The sequence below is a fragment of the Dreissena polymorpha genome, chromosome 9 (genome assembly GCF_020536995.1).
Source record: "Dreissena polymorpha isolate Duluth1 chromosome 9, UMN_Dpol_1.0, whole genome shotgun sequence".
NCBI lineage: Eukaryota > Metazoa > Mollusca > Bivalvia > Myida > Dreissenidae > Dreissena > Dreissena polymorpha.
The window spans coordinates 25,649,686-25,675,704 of record NC_068363.1 but is presented as its reverse complement, the minus strand read 5'-3'; the positions used below and the strand labels follow the sequence as shown (position 1 = coordinate 25,675,704).

The 26,019-nt window shown below is 34.2% G+C and overlaps 2 protein-coding genes and 1 long non-coding RNA gene across 9 annotated transcripts in view; 1 reads left to right on the top strand and 2 right to left on the bottom strand.

Moving 5' to 3' along the window:
• The window catches only part of LOC127843709 (endonuclease/exonuclease/phosphatase family domain-containing protein 1-like), a 560,124-nt gene that overhangs the window by 450,838 nt on the left and 83,267 nt on the right, over positions 1 to 26,019 (bottom strand). The window lies entirely within an intron of this gene.
• The window catches only part of LOC127843721 (uncharacterized), a 238,962-nt gene that overhangs the window by 162,527 nt on the left and 50,416 nt on the right, over positions 1 to 26,019 (bottom strand). The window lies entirely within an intron of this gene.
• The window catches only part of LOC127843705 (uncharacterized), a 253,090-nt gene that overhangs the window by 183,604 nt on the left and 43,467 nt on the right, over positions 1 to 26,019 (top strand). The window lies entirely within an intron of this gene.

Here is a 26,019-nt window from a genome sequence, read left to right as displayed (position 1 = left end):
TTTGAATCATTTTTAATTGACTGTTAAAGGTGAATCTGTACATTAATATGTTATTAAATTTCAAATTTTTTTAATAAGACGCTTGCTCTAGGTTAAATATCACAACGCACTAGATTCGGTCAAAATAATTGAGTTGTTTGGTGTCTCAATGACTCACAGTCACGTTTGATGCTCGTGTGATAAAGCCACAGGCAGCAGTATCATAAATTCCCCCCCCCCGGGACCTTCCCCCCCCCCCCTCGAGCTTACCCCAGGGGTTCCAGATTGTTAAATGCACACCTATTGTGTATGGTTTGACTTTTCAACAACGAATATTGACAAAAATACACAGTATGAAAAAATAACCCTCATATATGTATTATATATATACACAAGGTATGAAACGCACTATATGCCTATTGCTGAAAGATTGTGGAACACTGGACGTGACCTTTTTCATCGAAAACACACGTGTTTCCATGCAGTTGCCGACAAAATGCAACTGGATTTGTTAAATACAGTAAAAGCAACGAGATTACACTTCTAACCGATCTCCAACTCGGCTAATAACTTTAATATTCCATTAAATTCGCTTTTCTCGCTACATGTCTGTGTTTTGCTGTCATATTTTGTCGATCGAATGCTCGATTTTAAAACGCCATATCATTGGCCAACACAATGAGAACAACCAACCAGATGACGCGTTATAAAATTAAAATGGTGTACATGTGTTGATGATACACCAAGTGACATATAGCGAGAAAGTCAAATTTAATTGAATATTAAAGTTATTAGCCTAGAAGGAGATCGGTTAGTTGTGTTATCACGTTGCTTTTACTGTCTTTTAACGAATCCAGTTGTATTTTGTCGACAACTGCATGGGAACATGTGTGTTTTCGGTGAAAAAGGTCACGTCCAGTGTTCCACTAGCTAAAGAAACTTCAGCGTACAGTTTATATAGTATTGACAGACCTGTACGCTGAAGCTAACCCCGTATCGAAAGTTAACCAGAGTCGTAACATATTTATGTCACGCTATAAATCAAAGAAAGCTCATTTTCTTGGATACATTTCTACATATATTGGTGAATGAATATAAATTACTGCATCGAGGAATATTTTAAGGTTCAAATGTTTCAAATGCATCTTACAATAGATCAAAATAACTCTCATCAGTCTGAAATTCACAATTTTGAGCTATTGTCGCTTTGTCATGTGACGAGTTTTCATTTGGATACTTTCGGATCGACCTTGACATTTTATGCTGATATTGTAAACATTACTTTCGTTTTCTGAAATCTATTATTTGTGATTAACAACTTACGTCTGGTGGATTATAAGACTGATTTCATTGTGAATCAGGTAGTTTTATATAATACTTACTTCGACTTTGTATTGACACTCCAATTTGTTTACAAAATAAGCCAGAATAATTAAAATACCGGGAAATGTCATTCTGAATTTGAAAATACTTGAGCACATGGTTTGTTACTAAAAAAAGAAATAGCGTCATATGACCGTGAAATCTCGGGAGATTTGCATTTCAAGAAAGTCTGTCACATCGCTGTTTTTCTCGATATGTAAGAGCAGAATGGATACATTTTTAATGTTTAAGATAGTATTTTGTGAAAGAATATATCAGTTAAATGTGAAAAATGTCAATCTTTCCAATCCAGTGGTTGATTTGGACCAACAACTGCATTTAAAAGCTGTTTTGGACCGGTCTTTGTAAACTGTCAACTTTTCGGGAATTTCTGGTTGACTTTCCTAATGGGGTTGGTCCATAACTATATAGTCGCGCCAGTCAAAAATCATAAAAAGCGACATTTAAAGTTATGGTAGCCAGAACTAGTGTTCCACAATCTTTCAGCAATAGGTATGTAGTGCGTTTCATACCTTGTGTACAGGGATCATATTTTTGTCGGTTTTGTCAGTTCTAGACCGATTGAGGTCATGAAAGACCGATTGAAAATCCCAAACAGTCGGTCTGATTCTGTTTGCTAAACTTCCCATGTCATGAAATCGATTACACAGTGCACACCCTAATTACATTCTTATCTCGATTATGTGTGATTAACCATTCGCTGCAGTCTCTAAACCGGTCAGGACCAGATTTTTGCACGTCAGCCGATAGTATCAGAGTATGGCCCTAAGCAGCGAAGATTCGCGCGGCTGTGTATTAGTCACGCGTGAATAACCCCGTGTCAATATAAATCGGTAATTTCACTGGCTTATACCTAGCACAATCGGTCCGCAAGGTGTACTCGTCCAGGACACGGAGTGTATACTAGAGTCCGTGTAGAGGATAAAATCGTTGACAGTTATTTCGGAGATACAAACCTCAATGTTATCCTCGTGGAAATTGTGCATTTCATGCATGATATAGTAAACTGTCATATAAACAAAGAAGAAAATCGGATATTCTGCAATAATTGTGGGCGGACCTTGTACACTGAAATCACGCGCTATAATTTAACAAAATATGCCGCTACATTTTTCACCAGCGTAATAATTCGGCAATAAATAAATAAAAGTCGTGGATCTGATCGACAGAACAGCCGAAAGTTATTTTTATGGGAGGAACTTCACATAAAATAGTACACTAGAAAAATAATTTACATTGTATAAATCTTCAGTAAAAATCGTGTTAGAATCGAAATAATTCGTGTTCTTTATTGTTTGTTGTTGAATAACCCACGACCGAAAGTTTAGATGCGTGGTTTCAAACCATATAATCCCTACGCATCTTAACTATCAGCCGTGGGTTATTCGACTACAAACTATAACGTACATTAATTATTTCTTAAATATTTGGTTTTGTTATTGTCAGTAACAATCCTACGCACAGACATTTGTTGGGTTCAATGCATGTTTGTAAGCTATTATCGAGTTGACAACGATTTAAAACATCGGTAGATTTACGCAGACTAATAATATTGACAACGATGAAAAACAGTCAGATAAAACAAAGACCTATAGATAACATGTTATCTATAGGTCTTCGGATAAAACAGCACACGAAACAACCAATGTCAATGAAATAGCAAATGATAAAACAAAATGAGAAAACTCGTATGTTCCGTTTAAAAATAATGCCTAAGGGAATTTAACTTGTTCATTTATTATACCATCTTCATGAATAGCAAAATCAATGGCATATATTTTAACGTAATTTGTCATGATTTCGGATATAAATTTTCGGACACTTTTCCCCATTTAAATCCGGACCGATTGATGTTGCGGGAAAATATGTTGTGTATATATAATAATTATGAGGGGTATTTTTTAAACTGTTATTTTTGTCAATATTCGTTGTTGGAAAGTAAAACCATACACAATAGGTGTACATTTAACAATCTGGAACCCCTGGGGTAAGCTCGAGGGGGGGGGAGGTCCCGGGGGGATTTATGATACTGCTGCCTGTGGATAAAGCTGATATTTTAAAACGGGGTGGGGGGATTGATTTTAAATTACGAGTGTATATGAACTGAGCACGCTTATTAAAATTATTTAAGATAGATAGATAGATAGATAGATAGATAGATAGATAGATAGATAGATAGATAGATAGATAGATAGATAGATAGATAGATAGATAGATAGATAGATAGATAGATAGATAGATAGATAGTGCCGCATGCTCAGTGGTGTGTGTTGTAAATGCCAAATTGATAGTGGTTTTGGTCGCCATTTATGTGCATTTAATAAATACACCCATATGTTGAATTAAAACTAATTTGTAATCAAATTATGTGATCAAACCAACATTCTCACGTAGCTTTATTAACATCACATATTGAAATATAATGTATGTTTATGACAAATCTGCCAATCTTGTGTCGTTCATTAGCACGAACTTTTTGTTTAACTAAAAATTAACAATTAAACCCCAGCCAGCAATAGCGACAATATTGAAAGTAAATTAAAACGTAGCTTTTTTATATTCGATTCTTTTGTGATACTATAATAGCCTTTTCTTATGTCACAACATGATTTTTATTGGTAATATACATGTTTAAACAAACGAATCTTGATTACGAGGTAATACAAGAAGAGATTTACACGTAATCAAAAATATGTACACTACTCCAAACTATACGAAACAACATGTTAGTCTCAGCTTGGTTTGAACGTGATCATTCTCATTTGATGAATCCGGTTTCCACAATGAAGAGCAGAGCTCCAGATAAGGGTCGTATTTTCGTAATTACGAATTATTTTCTAGTCCGTTACGTATTTATTTTAAAATCTTGTCGTACCATTAAGAATTTCAAAATCAAGTTACGAATATTATTTTTACATCGGATCGTATCGATTTTATTGAGTTCTTTTCGCGTATTAAAGATCTTTGCGGTGCTTATATAGAATGGTTATCGGGTTTGTATAACAAAGCGCATTTTTTCCAATAAAAGCGGCGTATACAGTCTGTCTGTCAAAAAAGAAATGACGGCGCCCAGAGAACGTCCTAAAAAACTGCAAAGCGTCCGAAAACACGCTTTTAACATATTGTAGGCAAAGTGAGCCGAAGTTAAATGTTAAGAAAGACATTATAGAAAAGATAATATACGATGTTGTTTGTTCAGTTGCCGACACAGTCGAAAAAGCTAAACAAAAACGCGACACGACGGGTCCAAACTTAAACACACAAACACATTGAACGAGTGGAAGGGACAAGTCCCGTGGCTAATCCTTGAAAAGATTGAAGGGGAGACCCGTTTTAATTGTGAAATATGTAAAAATTCATCTAAGGCATACAATCTAAGCACAGTTTGGGCATATGAAGGTATTTGAAAAATAACATTGTATAATACTGAAAAGACACTGTTGAACTCGCATAAATAAAGTTGCTAGTATGTTTATTTTGATTTTATTTTGCATGAAAATAACCATTATTATTTATTTTTAGGTCATTTAGAAAAAATAAGAATTATTTTCCAAAACTTAGTAGTAACGTTAAGAATAAAATTTCAGAGTTAAGTATTCTTTTTGAAAATCTGGTAGTAATTTAAGAATTTCACAAAACCTTATCTGGAGCTCTGGAAGAGTAAAGGATACTTCGCAGTACTCGAAATATCTACAATACTCTGAAGAATACACTCAAGCAAACGATGGTCGCCTTAACTGAAGATATTTATTTTCCAATAATGCGCATGCTACACTTGTGTGTAGTAAGTGTCAAATTGATAGTGGTTCTGATCGCGATTTGTGCGCATTTAAATAAATATCGCCATATGTTGAATTAAAACAAGTATGTAAGCAAATTGTGTGATCAACCCTACATACTCACGTAGCTTTATTAACATCACGTATTGAAATATAATATATGTTTATGACAAGTCTGCCAATCTTGTGTCGTTCATTAGCATGAACCTTTGGATTGAAAAAAAAACACGGAAAATGTGAACTGCGAAACAATGTTTTACCGATTAATGATATGGTCTCCAATGTTAAAACTAATTACAAATATTGCAAACATAATCTGAAAGGCAATAACATCACCAATATCGACACTTTCACATGCTTAATGTACGTTATGTACGTTTTAGTCACGAGGCGTAAACATGAAGTAGGTTACTTCAGTACTTGTAGTATCTCGTTCTTAAAACTAGCTGTTAAACTTTAAAAGAGGCAATTGCAGTTCGTGTGTATGTATTTTGGTGAACTTGGTGAGGTCAAAAAGCACCACTCTTATACCAAATTCAGCAAACACTGAACACGAGGAACTTAATAATCAGGTTTGTTTTCCTTCTTTGGGACCCGCCGAAAATCGGCCCTTTCCCCTCGGATTTTTTTTCCCCTCAGCTGGTAAATTTTCCCCTAGATTTCATTTTCCCCTAAAAAAAAAAAAAAAAATGTTTTTTTTTTTTTTTTTTTTTTTTTAACTTTTAATATATAAGTTAACCTGATCCACTGTAGAAACTAGAAAAATCTTGCATAATTAAATTATCTGTCGCCTTGAATTTGTTTTAAAAACAGTAAAATAGGTTAAATTGATTATTTTAGACTTTGCTTATTTTCCCCAAAATCCAGCTTTTCGCACATTTTTTTCCCCAAAATTCGACGTTTCGCGCAATTTTTTCCCCTCAAAAAAGGCCAGGCCCTTTCCCCAAAATCTGATAAAAACCCCTGTAATTATAATAAACCAATTAAATTTATCATAAGAAATTGTACAATATGTGATATATTCGATGCGCCTATTGCTGTTACATGTTAACTACCGAGCTGCTGAAATATTTGATGCTAGCATTGATTAATACATTCATTACTACTTCCCTCGTACTGAACTACAATCCAACTGTACTCACTTGGTAGGCATAAGCCATGGTCGGCACATTTCCACTCCAGTTAATAGACAGGTACCCACATATTAAGCAAATGTTGTGGCAAAACATTATAACTATTCGATTGTGAGACAGGTTTCCATATGTTACGTATAAGATCCCACAGGTTCTCCTGATCTACCCGGTAAGGAACGTGTACCCACACACAGGCTCGTACATTGTGCAAACTTGAATACAGGACTGGTTAACAAATTAATAAAATACTCGCAGTGTGTTTCGCTCTCACTTCATATTTAATTGACTTGCTCCCAAATGGCAAGCATAGGCTCAGCCAGTTCCACAAAACGGGCACTGAATTTCTACTTGCATAATTAGTTTTGGCTGAGACAGGTACGTTTTCAATGCTTGGTTACAGTAATTGTGTCCAAAGGGTTAGCATATATGCTACTGCTTTTCTCTACCAAGGTATTGCAATGGGTTAATCTTGTATTGTCTATCTTGTCAGGGTTTTTTTTGGCCCGATTTTATAGCCGAAATTCGGCTATGTTCCCAATCCCAAAAAGTATACTTTTTTCCCAAAATGTGGCCAAAAATTCCCAATTTCCAAAAAAAACAAAAAAAATATTTTATTTTTTTTTTAAAAGAAGTGTCTAATTCGTATTTTATCTCAATTTTAATTCAATTACATCTAACAAAGTATTTTATGATTTTGTTCTTTTAATTTGAATGATTATAAAGAGTTATATCAAATTTAGTATTTCCCTAATCAGTGGACATTTCGTGTGGAAAAAAAAGGGCCAAGGAATTTATTTTCCCAAAATTTCATGAAAATGCCAATAAAATTCCCAATTCCAAAGCCATGGGCTATCTTGCCAAAAAGTGGAAAAAGAACCCTGCTTGTAAAATTGAAAACATCTTCGTTTCGAATATAACGCCTTTTTCGGATAATATTTCAACAGCCGATACAACTCTATCGATGAGTCGGTGTTGAAGCGGGCATTTAACACATGGTTTTCACGTGCAAATACAAAATAAAATATTATTGTTGATGATGCTTTCCCTTTTAGTTTGACTATGATATAAAATATCGAACTTCGCCATCTTTTCGCTTGCAAACGACACTACTCGCTTTAAAATGAACCGATCAATAGGATTTGGTATAAAATGAAGCGAGAAGAGCATTTTTTTTTAACCTTGACTCTCGTTTTGCAATATTGTTTATAGAGAAAACAAATTGATTGAGACAAAATGAAGTAACGACAACATGAAACTGTGGAGCACTTCATGGTATTTTCATGCAATATAAAATGTTGGATGTATTTTAAATTGGAAAACCACTCTACATGTCTTGGGCATGAACTATACAATTGTGATTGTAATTTTCATGTCCAAATTCTAATGAAATCAAACGATTCAAATCAAGAATGAGATATAACAGAAATAGGAAAACCAAGTTTAGTGTGGAGTGCTAGAGGACTATTTAATATGCCCGACAACATGCATGTTTTTTAAGAATCGACTCAATTTTACATTAGAATCAGACATTCGATTTTAGATTATGAATAGCTATGCTATACAAATTAGTTGTGTAATACCCTTGATAGTTGAAACATTTACATGATTATTCATGAAAATAAAGTAATTATTTCTTGTTATCAGTGAGGTATTTTAACAAATTGCAAGCTATTAATTCATCTGATTCCCAAACCAGTTTCTCCAATAAATTGCATATAGACAAATACTCAGTCATCTTAAATCATATCATGAACTGAGCTGACCTGCATTGACAACACATTTTTACTCCCTTCAGATCCCGTTTCCATCTTATACTTACATGCATGCCAATCATCCAACGTTTACCAGGACAACCGAGTTCAACTTTAAAAAAAAACAATGAGACATGTTTATATAATTTTTACTTTAATGAAATGAAATGTTGTGCATATAGTTAGTTATAATGTTTGCGCGATGTTGATCTAAAATATTTACTACACGACGCTATATTCTTAAATCTTTTTCTAAAAAGAAGTAATGTAGTTGACACTTGTTTGTAGTTTTATTTCATCGTGCCTAAAAAAATTGTCACTCTCTTGCTCTGGTATCTTTCCTACCATTGAGTAATTAAATGGTAATTAAATTGAATGCGTTTTAATTCCCTTTTATTATTGTTTAATTTGAGTTACAATGCTATGAGGTAAAATTTTATTTACACTTCAATGTATCATGAATATTGCTTGGCCAAGTGTGAGGTTGAGCTCTCTAAAACCGGTGACCCCAGCTTAATTATTATATGTGTTTATGTTGTTTTGTATTGTGCTGTTTTGTGCCGGTTTGTACTGTTTTGGCAATCGGTCACTTGCCATAAATAAAGGACCAACTAATCGTATATAATAAAAATTCAATACTGCTCCAGCAGCTGGAGTTTCACTTCTTTACATTGATGTAATAAGTTATTCTTAAAACATTGCATCGTAATGCGTTTAACGGGTTTATTACATATATCTAGCTAAGTCAATATTTTACAAAGAAATGAGCTTTAAAGTGATTATTTTTCAGTAAAAGATTCACTTAGCAATTATATCTTATAAACCCATTAAAAGTATTTTTTTGCTTGTAGTATTTTAAACCGACTCAGATTTGCTATAAAACGGATATACTCACTTGTAACGCGTTCAATGAATTTGAAAACAATCACTGTTATTTTCTGATAGCTTTTCATGTACTATGGCTGTCCCAATAACATTACAAAAGTGCATAGTTCGGTTTTTTGCGCATTATTGATTTAAAGTTTTAGATTAGAAACCATTTACAATTTTAACCTTTGCAACCGAAATAAGATATGTGAAACTTTGTTTTATTTTGAATTAATATGTAATATCTAAACGCAGCTGAGTTGGACTGGCGCAATGTACAAGTAGCAAATGTAATTTAGTATAGTTTATATTATAAGTTGTTTAATACCCATGATAATTAATAATTTATAACGGTAAAATATATAACAAACATCCGATAAAAATAAAGAGTATAGTTAATTTAGAAAACTGCTTTGTACTTTGTAAACGCTGACTTAAACTATTCAATATTTTCATACGGAAGCACTAGAATATCTACACATTCAATGGTGATATCAGCAGAATGAGTCGGCAGATATGTGTTAGTGTTGTTGAAAATAAATTTCATGCAACAATGGATACAATAAACATATAATTATATTTCCCAGCGGCAAGGGTACTTCAACGAATTAAAGTTATATTGACCATTAATTGTACGCGCTGACAAACAGACTTTCACATCTAAAAGAACATAAACTATTCATGACGTCATTGTGAACCTCTATGGCTATTAGCGATTTGACATTAATTTGGAAAATCGCTACTTCTTCGTATCTTAGTATATTGACAATACATGTTACAGTTAAATGAACATACTTAAGTGCAGTTCAAATAAAGGATGTGGCAATTTTGTTTTATGTATAGCTATAGATCTTACTATGTAGCAAGTATCTACAATTCTAATTGACAGCCCTTGCTACACCACAAGCGGAAATTAAAGTCACTACTATTTTAAGTGTGCTATGAACTGTTCAACAGTTTTTCCAGAATAATATTTACATTAAACCAGTTTTAACTTATTACACAGACGTGAGTGCGTATTGTTGCTGTTGAGAACTTGTCGGTGGTGCGGGATTGTGGACACGCATATGAATTTGTTTCAATCGCTTGATCAGGGGTTCCACTGGCCCAAAAAAAGTTGTCGCCACTTTTTCGCGGCGCGAAACTGTCAGTTATTCCGACCTTATTAATTATGCAAATCGTCTAAGAAACCTTACATCAAAGTCATTGACTATATTATTACTTTTAAAAGTATGTAAATACATAAATAATAATAAGTAACTTCATACGTCTTAATAAGCTTTATTTATACATAAAAACATTGGTTTGCACATGGTAAATAATCGCATATAACCAAACTTATCTAATAATGTTTACATCAATGGAACAGTATGCTGCATACATTTTTTATAAAAATTATTTAAACATACAATCACACAAAAATACATCATTTGGAAGGGAAACAAATTCAAACTTCAGTCAATAAAGCCTCTCAATTTATTTGTTAAACAGTTACATTTCAGAAAATAAAACATCTAAATTTAATTGTTTAACAGTTACATTTGGTCATTTGGCTAATATGATGCACATAAGCGGAAAGGGAAAAAAATGATACACATCTGAACGACAAACATCTCAATTTAAATTAACACCGCCTTATATATCGTTATATCGTCATTGATCTTTCTGCCAGTTTGTCCTAAGTGTTACATAATTGAGTGTTCTTTATCATAAAGGACCGTTAATCCGATAATAACCCCCATAAAACTTGACAATAGCAGTAAAACACCGACTGTAACACTTTCACGCTTCCGTGATTTCAGTGCACTCTACACTGTAGGTCGCTTACATCGTCGTAAATCAATATTTACAACTGACAAACGCTGGCCGCTTATGCTCGTCGCGTGCTTTTCGACTCGCAGTACATTTTCGGATAGGATTTTACCGATTTTTTGAAATTCGCCACTTTAAAAAAATTGGAGCCACTTAAAAAAAATAGCGCCATTTGGCGCCAATGGCGATCGTCAGCGGAACCCCTGCTTGATGATACTTATTAACACATTTACAAATTCTTTTAAAATAATGAAGTCGTAAACAATAGTCTGAAATTAACATGATGAATGTGCTGTGTATCGGTGTGTTACTATGTGGCAAATAGGTTGGCAATCTTTAATAGGTTAACATTGATAGTGTGTCGTTTGCAGTTTAGGTATGTAATGTCTGAAACACAGTTTGAGAGTTCGGGTACGGTTTTGTTCTTTGCAGATATGCATGCATTACGACAGGTCAGTGTAGTTGAAAGGTGTATTGGTCGATTAATACCTGCACCAAATATGTCTAGTTTAAAATCATAGTCTAAGCGTCGTGCTTAATGGATGCTAGCTTTATCTTACTGCGTTAATAATGTAAACGTTAGCAATTTAAACAAGAAATATATTAATCAAGTAAGAACTTGACACACGCTTCAGTATGAAGGATCTTATTCCTAGTCGAATAAACTATTGCGGAAAAGCTAAATGTATCCCTATTTAAGTGAAAACAGATTTTATCCTTCCTGCAGATGTATCCGGTGTTTTAATATTCGCATCTATTCAAACAAGGGAAACCATAAAACAACTCGTTAACAATAACGACCCTCTTAAATGATGAATGTGTTAGATTGTATTTTTTCCCGAGTGGATTTTGTCAGTGTTTTTCTACTAAATTTTAAGCGCACTATTTTACCAGTTTCGCATAATGTATAATAATTTGCAGGGATTTCAATAGACGCAGAATCCTGCGTTTTGACGCGACCAAATTAAAAATGACTCATTTTTGACGCAACCCTTTTTCTGCTGTGCGTCATTTTGACGCGTCGAAAATTTGACCCGTGCGTCAGTCAGTTAACATCTCGAGTTCCATGGTAATAAATCCCGCTGTGCTCCTATTTGAAATTAATGTTTCAGTTTTTGAAACTCGGTCTATAATCGAGGGAATACCCCGGGCGTTGTTTATCTTATCTCATCTCTTCCAATACACATGTCACCGTCTAAATAGTGCGTGCCCACTAACTGGGTAATTAGCAGCAGTGATTACGTGATAATTGATTGACCATCCGATAATTTCAGGTTTTTTGCAGACTTTTCAGACAGCACGGTTAAAGAAAGTCGGCAAAATTAATTAACGTAAAAACCATATTGATCAAAGGTCTATTAATTACGTAGATCCAACAGTAGATCTAAGTCAAGCGAGTTTTGTCAGTTGTTAATCCATCGATAATTACGAGTAACACCCATCTTATATAAACTGGAATCACAGTTCATTTTTGTTATACTAACAAGTAATAATACTACACATAAACATTGAGAAAACACATTTTCTCGATAAGATATAAATTTTCCGAGTAGAATTAAATTGCTGCGTCATGACCTTCGACATTGTAAATGGCGGACTTAACATTCAATTCAAAGCGTTCAATTCAAAACAGGCGATTCAAATTGCAAGTAATGGCGATTCAATAATGGTGAAAGCATTAACTGGATTTAACAAACATTTGATAAGGTTTGTTAAACCCGATAACAACAAGAAAAAAATGGATTATTTAAGTAAAACTACTACAGGTAAGGCATTCCAAAGTGTACATATTTCGGACATGTATAGTATTCGGATAAACAGTAATAGATATACTAGATGTTCCATGCATTTAGATTGTGTTTTGTTAGAAAAGCTATCATAGGGATGATGATAATATAATGACGATAAATATGTGATGAAAAGGTGCAACCGGTACATATCTTAAATTATTTAAATCTGTTAAAAGACTTAAATGTGTTATAACTATAAAGAAGTATATTTAATGTACCAATTCATTTAAATATGTTGTGTTATGTATCATGGTATTATTATTTAATAAAGCAGTATAACTTTTTAGCTCATCTATTTTTTGAAAAAAAATTATTAGCTCATTTATTTTTAAAAAAAAATTATGAGCTATTGTCATCACCTTGGCGTCGGCGTCGGCGTCGGCGTTGGCGTCCGGTTAAGTTTTGCGTTTAGGTCCACTTTTCTCAGAAAGTATCAATGCTATTGCATTCAAACTTGGTACACTTACTTACTATCATGAGAGGACTGGGCAGGCAAAGTTAGATAACTCTGGCGTGCAATTTGACAGAATTATGTGCCCTTTTTATACTTAGAAAATTGAAAATTTTGGTTAAGTTTTGCGTTTAGGTCCACTTTTCTCAGAAAGTATCAATGCTATTGCATTCAATTTTGGTACACTTACTTACTATCATGAGGGGACTGTGCAGGCAAAGTTAGATAACTCTGGCGTGCATTTTTACAGAATTATGTGCCCTTTTTATACTTAGAAAATTGAGAATTTTGGTTAAGTTTTGTGTTTAGGTCCATTTTATTCCGTAAGTATCAAAGCTATTGCTTTCATACTTGCAACACTTACTAACTATCATAAGGGGACTGTGCAGGCAAAGTAATGTAAATCTGACTGGCATTTTGACATAATTATGGGCCCTTTTTATACTTAGAAAATTGAAAATTTGGTTAAGTTTTGTGTTTAAGTCCACTTTATTCCTACATTATCAAAGCTATTGCTTTCATACTTGCAACACTTATTAACTATCATAAGGGGACTGTGCAGGCAAAGTTATGTAACTCTGACTGGCATTTGGATGGAATTATGGGACCTTTATACTTAGAAAATTGAAAATTTGGTTAAGTTTTGTGTTTTGGTCCACTTTACCCCTAAAGTATCATAGATATTGCTTTCATACTTGGAACACTCGCAAACTATCATAAGGGTACAGTAAAATGACAAGTTGCATAACTCTGGTTGTCATTTTTACGGAATTATGGCCCTTTTTTGACTTAGTAACTTTTAATATATCGTTAAATTTTGTGTTTCGATCCACTTTACTTCTTAAGTATCAAGGCTATTGCTTTCAAACTTCAAATACTTTCATGCTATCATGAGATTACTGTACCTGGCAAGTTGAATTTTACCTTGACCTTTGAATGACCTTGACTCTCAAGGTCAAATTATTAAATTTTGCTAAAATTGCCATAACTTCTTTATTTATGATTAGATTTTATTGATACTTTGACAAAACTACTCTTACCTGACATACCACAATAGACTCCACCCAAACCATCCCCCGTGCCCTCCCCCCCCCCCCGAATCCCCCCCCCTATTTTTTTTTTTTTTTTTTAAAGATCATCTCACAAATGACCACCACACCCTCACACTAAACCCCCCCCACCCCACCCCCCCCCCATTTTTTTTCTATTTTTTTTTAAACGGTTAAAAAACACAAATGTTTGAAACGGTTAACAATGTTTGAAATATCGTCCAACCATCGCACCCAAGAATCACCCCCCCACCCCCCGATTTTTTTTTCGCATTTTTGGAAAATAATGTAATAAATGTCCACACCCTCACACTATAAACCCCTCTTCACTCCACCCCTCCCTCCGTTGTGATTGAAAATGAGAGTCCCTTCACCTTTAAAAAGAAAATAGATGAGCGGTCTGCACCCGCAAGGCGGTGCTCTTGTTAAGATATTGTGTTACTCTAAGAGCATATTTTTATCTAAAAAAATTGAATAATACAGACAAAAACACAATTAACGCGCTTCAAAATTGACCCCAACATTTTTCAATTTGACTCCTCAAAATTTCAGTCCAGGGGTCATTGACTCCTGGTTTTTAAAAACTATTGAAATCCCTGATTTGATGTAAATGCTGTCAATGGTTACCCCGAATGTTGTTGTTTGCAAAATTGTTATATAGACCAAAATCTATTTCAGAATACTATATAACGAGTATATCAGTTATGAATATGTTCTATGAAGGCATCGTAGTGTTTCTGATCATTACTGGAACGTTTCAAAGATTGCATTCAATTTTAATCGGTGAATTCTCCAATACAGTTCACTCCACGCGTTTTCCCCAATTTCCCTCCATACTCCGCGGGTTTCGACCTGGAGGGAGATTAAGAAAATCCCGCTATACGCGGCGTTTGCATGATTTTGGACGCGGCGGTTAACGATCGGCAAAACTGATAAGCCGACGCGGCGGCCCTCGGCGTTGGCAACGCGGGGGAAACTCCGCGTTTTACGAGATAACGATCAATTTAATTTTGTTTGACTTCCTGATTTTCAAATAAAATTACATTTATTACAAGTTCATACATGTACATGTAGTATAATATTTACAATTAAAAAAAACAACCAAGATAGATCGATCCCGACGTGGTTGTAGAAGTAGTTGTTGTTGTATAGAAAACTCGTTGATTTACGACACACAAAACGTCGTCTTTTAACTAATACTTACCAATTAATATAAACACAGTTTGCAACATTGTTTTTATTTTGATAATTTAATCCAAAGTTTTCATGTTAGCAGCTGATTTTCTATACTGAACATGTATACAAATGACCAAGGACCCTACAAATCTCGCAAATCTGTGTGAATTGACAGTTTGACGTAATCAAAGAAAAGCCTCTTCCTGTCTAAAGGCATAACTTACTCAAGTAAACACGTTCAACGAATGCATAAGGAATGGTTTTAATTGTCGGAACAAAGTTAATTCTCTGCTCGCTAATGCATTGATTTTCTCTTTGTTTGTAGGTTATTCCATTGATTGCTAAAAGGTGGTAACTATTGAGTTGATAATTGCATTTAATATTCACAGTTGTCTTCTTGTTGCGTCGACATTCTAAACAATGTTTACCAGTAATTATGGACCAAATCGGCAGAGTGACATTCACACATGTTAATCCCTTTTGTCAAAACATCGCAGACAGCACTCTACACAATAGGTCAGTAGACAAGCTTTGCGTGTTTTCATAACGTCAAACACTTAAAATCCAGTTCCGCCCAGATGTCTTCTTTATTCAGTTTACAGTACAATAAGTGTTAAAATAATTACTCTACTAAAATACCGTAACGATAAAGATTCGGCGTGTTCGATTTGAAATTATTTTAGAGGAAATATCAACTTATTCGCGATATAATTTCGTTAATAAATACCAAAGAAACTTTTAACCGAAATCAACAAAATTCAATGTTCTCTGCGCTACAAAGTTTGTTTAAAAAAAATCAATACACGCACGCTTTGCAGGAGTATACATGTACATTGTACCTTGATCTTGTACATTGCAGCATAATTTTCTCGCGCTTTTGTCGGGAAATATACGTGTAACTGTATATTGGAAGCATTTGTAAACGTCGTGTTAACAATTAAAAATCTTAGTGTGTTTCGGATTACTAATTATTATTCTCATTTGGAAATTTTACGGAACATTTATTTTTGTGTCATATGTGTTATGATTTAAATATTAATTTGTCAAATGTACTATATTCATTCATATTGTAGACGTACCTGTGAATTAAAAAACATGATTTTTATACCTATTAATTTTCTATACAATTATCTTTTTAATTCATGTGCTAAGTATTTAAACAATTTATTATAACAATGTTTTTATTTTTGGCATGCCCAGTAGCACACTGCTAACGCGGCGTTGCGCGGCGATCACTGATAAGAACGGACAGTGTCTGCATTTACCGACTAGCCTAAAGTAATACACGCCGCGGGAATTAGCGAAAGCGGCGTAACGCCGAGCGTTTTATCCAACTCTTCCAACGCCGCGTGAACACTCGCTAGCAGAAAAAAAACCCGCGGAGGGAGCGCGTTTTTTGGGGAAAACGCGTGGAGTGTACTGTATATCAAACATAATAATAAAACATATAATTAATTCTTCAATTTGATAAATATGCCCACATATGCGCAAAAGATAAACACTATGCAACAAATTGACTCGCAATCTTGTACTAGGAATGTCTTGAAAATACAGTCCTTGCCGAGTTATGTTGCACGTGAGAAACGGACTTTACGATCAATTAACAAAGTACAATAACTCTAATAATACAGATTGAAGAGTTGATAGCCATGTTCTCTGCACTGACTTGCATTGTCTACTTTCAATGTTCTGCACACCTTCCTATGTGTGAGTCTCTAAGTTTTATTTGAATACTTTCAATAATGAGGGAGATATGATCCGCGCACGGAATTTTAATTTTAAATTCAGGACAATTCTCATGTAAATCCTGACGTGAAAGTAACTGTAGGGTAACCGTCTGTGTGCCGCAAACAAAAACTGATTTTCGTTTTTGCTTTAACGGTTTTCAACGATGTTTAGCGATTTGCATTCATTTTTATCCGAAGAAAAACGCTGTTTAATTGTAATATGTTATTCGTCGATAGCGTTTTCCTTAGCGATCTATCTTTACGCATGCTCGTTCAGTCAAAACGCTGAAAAGCAATGCAAAGACGGGGCATATACAACCTAATTAAAGTTATTTAATTGTAAACACGTGCTTTTACAATGGTTTATTATGGCGCTGCACCTCAAAACAAATAAGTTTCAAAGCACTTGCGTACAATTATAAATGTTTCAATCTGCAAATTTCCTTCTAAAAATTAACCATTTACATATGTACTAGGCTTCCCATTTCCGCTTTCCAGTTTTTGTGTTTCTCATATTTTGTTTCCGTAAATGTTAATTATCTTCTTCCGGAATCACATATGTCCACTTTTTTTATTTTTGAGCTATGCAGACGCAATTTTGCAAACCAGTATGCCTTAGCTACTTTTTATTATTTAAACCTATGACTTTCTGTGTGGATAACTCCAGTCAAATTTAGCAGACGATAAATGTAAGCAGACGACAGCATGTAATTATGTAAACAATAGGTTTAAGAGCATATGGGACACATTGGCCAGTCTAGTGTTTAAAACAGCTTGTACGATGACATTGGTAAGTTTATCATTGAAAACTGTACATATTGGCTGCTTTCAGGGAAAACGGGGCTTAATGCTGCATTAAAAGTCTGTCATGTGGGCAAAATTGTTTCTCAATAATAAAAAAAATAGATAAAGTATTAGATACACATATCACAACATGTACATGATTATAGGCTTGTTATTCTTTAGCAAGGCAATCACAATTCTGAAGATGGTTGCCGGTGCAGCGACCAATTGTGAAAAAAGACATATTGTTGTTATTTTGTCTACGTTATCTCAATAAAATAAATATGAAGATAAACAGTCACACACATCTCGACCAACGCTTTAAGACACACTCTTTAAAATTTGAATAGGTTGTGTTCATTACAAACTTGCGTTTTAAAAAGCTATAACATAAGTTTGAAAACTGAGTTGCTTCTGAGATTATGCAATAGCGAACAAATTCGGTGCATTCAGCGCTTTGATTGTTATTGTCGGAAATTCAATATACATTGTATATAAATTTTGCTTTTTTGTTAAGCAATACCTAGTTACCACTTCTGAGGAACCATAATGTAATGTCATTACCTTTAAAATAAGAGAGCTTTGTCTTAAATATACTATAATTAATAAATACCACTCCTTATACCATTAGAGTACCACTGCCATCAATAACACTACTACTACTATTGTGTCACAGTTACTTATACAATTACTACTAAAACTACAAAACCAAAAACATAAACAAGGAACAAAATAAAAAACAGCAACTACTACTATTAATACTGCTACTACTACTACAATTACTAAAACAACAACTACAACAATTTCAACAAAAAAAACAACAACAATAACAACTAGTACTACTACTACTAAAACTACTTCTACAGCTTCAACTGCTACTATCACTACTACTACTATAACTACTTATACTACTACTACTACTACTACTACTACTACTACTACCTATACTACAAAAACAATTCCTACTACTACTACAACTACTACTACTACTACAACTAGTAGTGCTACTACTACTACTACTATATCACTACTACTACTACTACTACTACTACTACTACTACTACTACTACTACTACTCTACTACTACTACTACTACTACTACTACTACTACTACTACTACTACTACTACTACTACTACTACTACTACTACTTATAATACTACTACTACAACTATTATTATTATTATTACTACTACTACTACTACAACTTTTCTACAACTACTACTATAACCTACTTCTACTACTTCTACTACTTCTACTACTTCTACAACAACAACTACTACTACAACTATTACAACAAAAATACTACTACAACTACTACTACAACTACTACAACGCCAACTACAACCACAACAACTACTACTTCTTCTACTACTACTACTATTATTATTATAGCTAGCACTACTACTACTACTTCTACTGTTACTACTTCTACTACTACTACTTCTACTACTACTACTTCTACTACTACTTCTACTAATACTACTACTACTACTTCTACTACTACTACTACTACTACTACTACTACTTCTACTACTACTACTATTATTATTATTACTAGCCAGGGTTTTTTTTTACTAAGAAAGTGACACCGATATTCGGCGTCTTCCCCTACCAGAATATTTCCCTAAAAATACAATTTCCCCTCCAAAAATGTAATTTTTCACCAATATATAATATTTTACCCTCAAAGAAATGTTTTTTTCTTTTGGAAAGTCGACACTTATCCAATTTGTACCGTGTACAACGATCTCGCTCTCTCTCTCTCTCTCTCCCGACGAACACTAAAATCTGGGAATACCAGTGATTCTAAATATAGCTCTTAAATTACGTAATGGAAACCGGGCAACTAATCGTATTAATCATGGGACTATTTTACTGGATTCCGGTCTTGCGCGAGAATGGCGTTTCGTCAATTAATTACCGAAAACCAGTCGAATTTTCATCCGGGTTATGTGAAAGCCAAGATATAAACTTTAAAACAGAAAAAAGTCTCACAATTGGCGTTCATACACGAACGAAATAAAACGTTCGGACTCGGAAAATATTAATTGCGTCGACGCATTTTCTAAGAATGAATCATCAAAAACCGTTGAAACCCAGCAGAACTCGGAGGTACATGTAATAAACATCGAACATTGTGAAAGTGATAGTACATAATCGGCAGCTGCCGCACCTTATCCTTCCAATACTGTAGCAGATCTAAATCATCTACCCATTCATCATGAAATTGAAATCACAATATTAACGTCGTCCCCCGGCCCCAGTTGAAAACATTTCCCATTATTAGATCTACCCCTGCAACTTTATTTAGGACTTTGACTTTAATATCATACTTGTTCATGTGTTTAAGAACTAAAAGGTCAGAGACATGCCTCTTATTCTAAAAATAAACATTTAGTCTGTAGGTGAGTTATAGACATTGAAATGAACAGTTTTTATTTTTTCCCCAAATATGTCTCTTTCGCGCTCTATTTTCCCCTTTTACCCAGCGTCCAGCATCTTCCCCTTTTTCTAAAAAAAACCCTGCTAGCACAACTACTACTACTTCTACTGTTACTACTTCTACTACTACTACTTCTACTACTACTTCTACCACTACAACACTAATACTGGGGTTTTGTTATGGGGAGTGTGCTTTCCACGCCTGTCAAAGGAAGCAAATGTGATTTCAGTGCTGTATCTATCATTCTGCCACCAATAGCTAACGTCTTCTGGAAGAAAGCTTTGCAAACACATTTCGTATCTAAGTGATATACTCTGAAAATAGCTCTGCGCTTTGATGAGTGTGTCCTTACACGACTCGGCATCCCCCGTTAATGGCAATTGTAAAATATTAAAAACAATCCCTGAATTATGTGAATATTAATGAGGTTGGATTAAAATATATCCCGAACAGACTATAATATTTAATACCTTGTATACCCATCGTCTGTTATAAAAAAATAGTAACATAGGTTTTAACTCAAATTCCTCATGCATAATACTAGTATGGTTACTTTGTTTAAATTTATTATAATGTGTGTATTATAAACTGGTAGGAGGGAAACTTATGTTTGTTCTCCATTTCATGTGCGTGAATTACATTTTAAACTTGAGTAAATTACCTGCTTATTATACCATTCGACCCTAACATATTGACTGATTGTATTCATAAATGTAGCATTATTTGTGTTAAATTATATTTGTTTGTTTCTTATTGGCTTTTGTGGTCATGTCCTTCATTAAAATATAAAACAAAACCTATGTGGTAACAGTGATACATGCGTAGTAAAGTATAACACCCTGATGTGCGTGATGCTATTCGAGACTTAAGGTAGACGTAGCTATTACTCTAAGAGAGATTGCCAGGATGTCACATGTTGAGAAACATGCTGATAATCATTCATTGCTTAATCAAGTGATCTACGTAAATTGATGTGGGGTGTTACAAAAAAAAGATTATAATCATAGATAATGTTCCAAGTTCATGAGGTCCTTCCGGAACAGTGCCTGCATTATGTGGAGACCCATAGTGTGTCCCACCACTCCTACCTAATTTAATTACTAGACTCATGAATGTTGAAACGAATTTTAAATTAAAGCTTCAGTTTCCAGCTACATATGTATTTAGGTTTTACTGAAAGTTATTCAATTTTGGTGTTGTCATATGCTGTGGGCGGGGGTGGACCGGATTGTCCAGAGGAAACTTACCTGTCCGTTATAGTGACCACCTACCAAACTCACGTGCCCTGGGAATGGGGATTGAACCCCGGTTGCAGAAGTGAGAAGTTCATGTGCCAACAACTGCGCTAACCGTAACCGGACAGCCTTGTAGATAATATTTTAACATAAACCTATTTAAATTGAGATTTTGAAAATCAGGTCAATGCCTTTGCTGCATAATACAACTAAATCTTGTCAACGTGTTTGCTGCATAAAACAATTAAACCAGGTCAATGTGTTCATTGCATAATAAAACTAAGTCATGTCAATGTGTTTGCTGCATAATACAAAAAAAAACAGGTCAATGCGTTCGCTGCGTAAAACAACTAAATCACGTCAATGTGTTCGCTGCATAAAACAACTAAATCACATGAATATGGTTGTTGCATAATAAAAGCAAATCAGGTCAATGTGTTCACTGCATAATACAAATAAATCAGGTCAATATGTTTGCTGAATAATACAACAATGAGGTAAATATGTTCACTGCATAATGCAACTAAATCAGGTAAAATGTGTTCACCGCATAATACAACTAAATCGTGTCAAATTGTGTTTGCTGCATAATGCAACAATGAGGTCAATGTGTTCACTACATAAAACAATCAGATCAATGTGTTCGCTGCATAATGCAACAAACAGGTCAATGTTTTCACTGCATTACGCAACAAACGGGTCAATGTGTTCGCTGCATATTGCAACAAACAGGACAATGTGTTCGCTGCATAATACAACTAAATTAGGCCAATGTTTTTGCTGCATAATACAACTAAATCAGGTCAATGTGTTTGCTGCATAATGCAACAATCAGGTGTATGTGTTCAATGCATAATGCAACTAAATCAGGTAAATGTGTTCATCGCATAATACAACTAAATCGTGTCAAATTGTGTTTGCTGCATAATGCAACAATGAGGTCAATGTGTTCACTATATAAAACAATCAGATCAATGTGTTCGCTGCATAATGCAACAAACAGGTCAATGTTTTCACTGCATTACGCAACAAACAGGTCAATGTGTTCGCTGCATATTGCAACAAACAGAACAATGTGTTCGCTGCATAATACAACAATCAGGCCAATGTGTTCACTGCATAATGCAACAAACAGGTCAATGTCTTCAGTGCATAATACAAAAATCAGGTCAATGTGTTAACTGCATAATGCAATCAAACAGGTCAATGTGTTCACTGCATAATACAACAATCAGGTCAATGTGTTGTTTTTCATTAAACAACTAGATCACTTGAATGTGAATGCTGCATAATTAAACACTCACTTCAATGTGTTTGAAGCAAAATGCAACTAAATCAGGTCAATGTATTCGCTGCATAATACTTCTAGTCAGGTCTATGTGGTCGTTGTATAACACAACTAAATCAGGTGAATGTGTTTGCTTCATATTGCAACACTCAGGTCAATGCGTTTGCTGCAAAATGCAACGAAATCAGGTCAATATGTTTGCTGCATAATGCAAAAATCAGATAAATGTGTTCGCTGCGTAATGCAATCAGATTAATGTGTTGGCTGCATAATACAAAAAAGAGGTCAATGTGTTATCTGTATAATGCAACACTGAGGTAAATGTGCTCCCTGCTTTATACAACAATCAGGTCAGTGTGTTCTCTGCATAATAAAACTAAATCATGGCCATTCATACCTTGACAAAGAAATTAGTTTTTACAACGATGTATGCATTTGATTTTTCGTTCATTTCCTCTTCTTATTGATATCCGAGTTTTTTCAAATTGCAGCGTTTTATCTTCCTCTGATATATTGTTTAAGTGCTAGAAGGTAACAACATTGCAGGGCATAGACCTAATTTTTGTAAAATAATACATGTCATTTACCCACAATCTATTTCATTACATTTCTATTTGATTTATTGTTTTCTAATAACAAAAAAAATACATCGGGAGCATTAAGGCAAATCTTTCGTGTCATACAAATATAAACCATCAATAGGAAACATCCTTAAGGGTATGGCGATTTAAGAAAGTGCTATGTTGCAGATAATATTATAACCTGTATATTGCCTTTCTAAGTTTTGCTTGTCAGCATGATCGTGGCAGTGTTTTCCGGTCAAAATTAGCAATGTCTGTATGGATCCTGAGCGAAATATACATAGGACAATTTGTTATTGACTATCTGATATATCTGTTAAGTTGTTAACTCTTATCGTGTTTAATTTGGTTGTTATTGTATCTATGAACTATGATGTTCACAATAGCAATACTTAACTATCGGTCCTTGACAGTCAACATTTAAGTATGCCCTTTCGTTTACCAGATCTGCTTGCCGCTCCTCACAAGTAGTTATTTCCGTTGATCTTGATTGTGACACCAATTGTATGTGGTACTTACAGTGATATATTAAAAAGTAGACCCAATCCGAAAATATTGTGTATGCCCCGGCATTGACTGACTGAGAGGTATATACTGATTCACTCATCCTTCAATCTCTACATGGTTAACACAAATGGCACATTCCATAGAATATCAATTATGTTTCCTACAAAGCTTTCATACTTGCATGGATGTTGTCCTTAAACACTATCAACACACCCACGTTAACCTTACCTCATGTTGCTGTTGACGCTGACCTACATTTGGCTCAGACTGATGCAGAGTCCAATCTCTTGTTTAACCCTTTTCAACTTAGATACATATGTGTACACATTTATAGTCTCTTACAAAATACTATTAAATTAAATTCCTATTTAACAAGATGCAAGTTGTAAATGCCTTATTTTCAACCCTTAGATAATGATTAGCAGCAAACAGCATAAAAACTGAACAGTCTGCGAGTTACTCGCAGGGTTAGAGTAAGAACGGTATTTTAAACTTTTCTTTTTTCGTCAATCTGGTTGACTGCCCCTTTAAGGCTAGTGACTAATTACTGACTTTACAATACTGATATATACATCGTTTCTTAAAATATGTTTCTTGTGCAAAGTATGCTGTCTCATCATGTGTTTTTAAAAGTCCTTTTTAAGACAGAATTTCACTACCAACACCCTACCAGCTCACATTAAAATATGTATAATAGGTGCCCAATATACATAATTATGTATCTTTATCAAGACATGGCAGTGGGGAAAGATTCGTGCTTAATATCATTCAACATGTATTTCTATGAAGTCAGTCAAGAGCCAGTAATTCAGAAAACGGTTGCAATTTTTATTAATTGCTATTTCCAGCCATCCACCATTTAAGTACTCGCAGTCAACAAGGGTGTGTGTTGACCTTCTTGTTTTACTGTAGCTGTCTTATCCAGAGGTTTTGATCTAGAGTCCTTTCCATACCTGTATGCAACGAGAAAATTGATGGCATATATAATTGCGCACATGTTCATGTTTTTTGTATGTTCATGCTATTTGCATCTTCCTCACATGTCGACATTAGTAGATTTCATGCAAACAATCTGCCTTCCATGTAAACTTAAGTAGATTTTACGCAAACAATTGAAGGCCACAATTTACTGTACATAAAATATTAATGGTAGACATTGTTTAATCTATAAAAAAACATTTTAGCTGGCAATTTTGTTATGCTCTCTTCCAAAAAACACTTTTAATAATTTAACATTCAGACTGGAGGAGGACGAATGGTATATTGTTCTCAAGTGGTTCAATACAGAGTCATGAATGCATACTTCAACCACTAGTTAATAACTAGAAGTGTTCTCCTCAACAAGGAAGATTTTATTCATAATGAGAAATGTTAAATTGAAACTTAAAGTAATTTTTGAAAGACACACTCAACTTAACAATACCATCATTGTGATTATATACTTGGAAAAAGTATTTTGAGTATGAAAACCCACCAATGGTTAAAGAGGTTTGTTTTTAGAACATTCAGTTCGTACAATTAGTATACAATTTTAAGCAAGCTCCACAAGATACTTCGAAAATTATTTGTAATTGACTAACTTATAGTTTAATCATATAGATTACATACATGTGCTATGTTATCTCCTAGATCATCTATGGCAGTATAGTACTTGCATATTTCTGCATATAAAATTGTTATCATTTGTTTTCAATGGTTTTTATATCTCAATATAAGCAATAATTTCCTTTTGCTTTATTAAAATGGCATGAGCCAACATTTTTGGTTCAAATTGCAGTATAAAGTGGATTTTAACAAGTTTACAAGTTCACTGCAATTTACAGAATTATTTTTAACTTTGCTTTATTTAATTATCATTCTTCCACCACCCTTACCTATTTTATGTAGACAGATTTTGAAATGAAATGTTATTTTGCGACAAATCATGTGCAATACATTATGGAGTTATTCTGCTATCAAAACCTGTAAATGTTGTAGGGCTTTTTTCCTTCTTTGCGTGTGGCCTGGGTCAGCCATCTCACAGTTTTGATGCAAGCATTTCACAAATCTAATATATCTACACTATTTTACAAAACCAGCCTTTGTTAGTTGTTTGACATTTAACAGACATTTTATATTCAAAAATACAATTCATCCGTCTGTCTGTCACAAACTTTTTAGAGCTATATCTCAGAAACTATTCAAGTTTTTTAACATGAAACTTCATAGGTGTCTATATATAAATGAGGAGAAGGGGGATATCAATTCAACGAATTTGCTTGTTGTTAAGGAATTACAAGTATC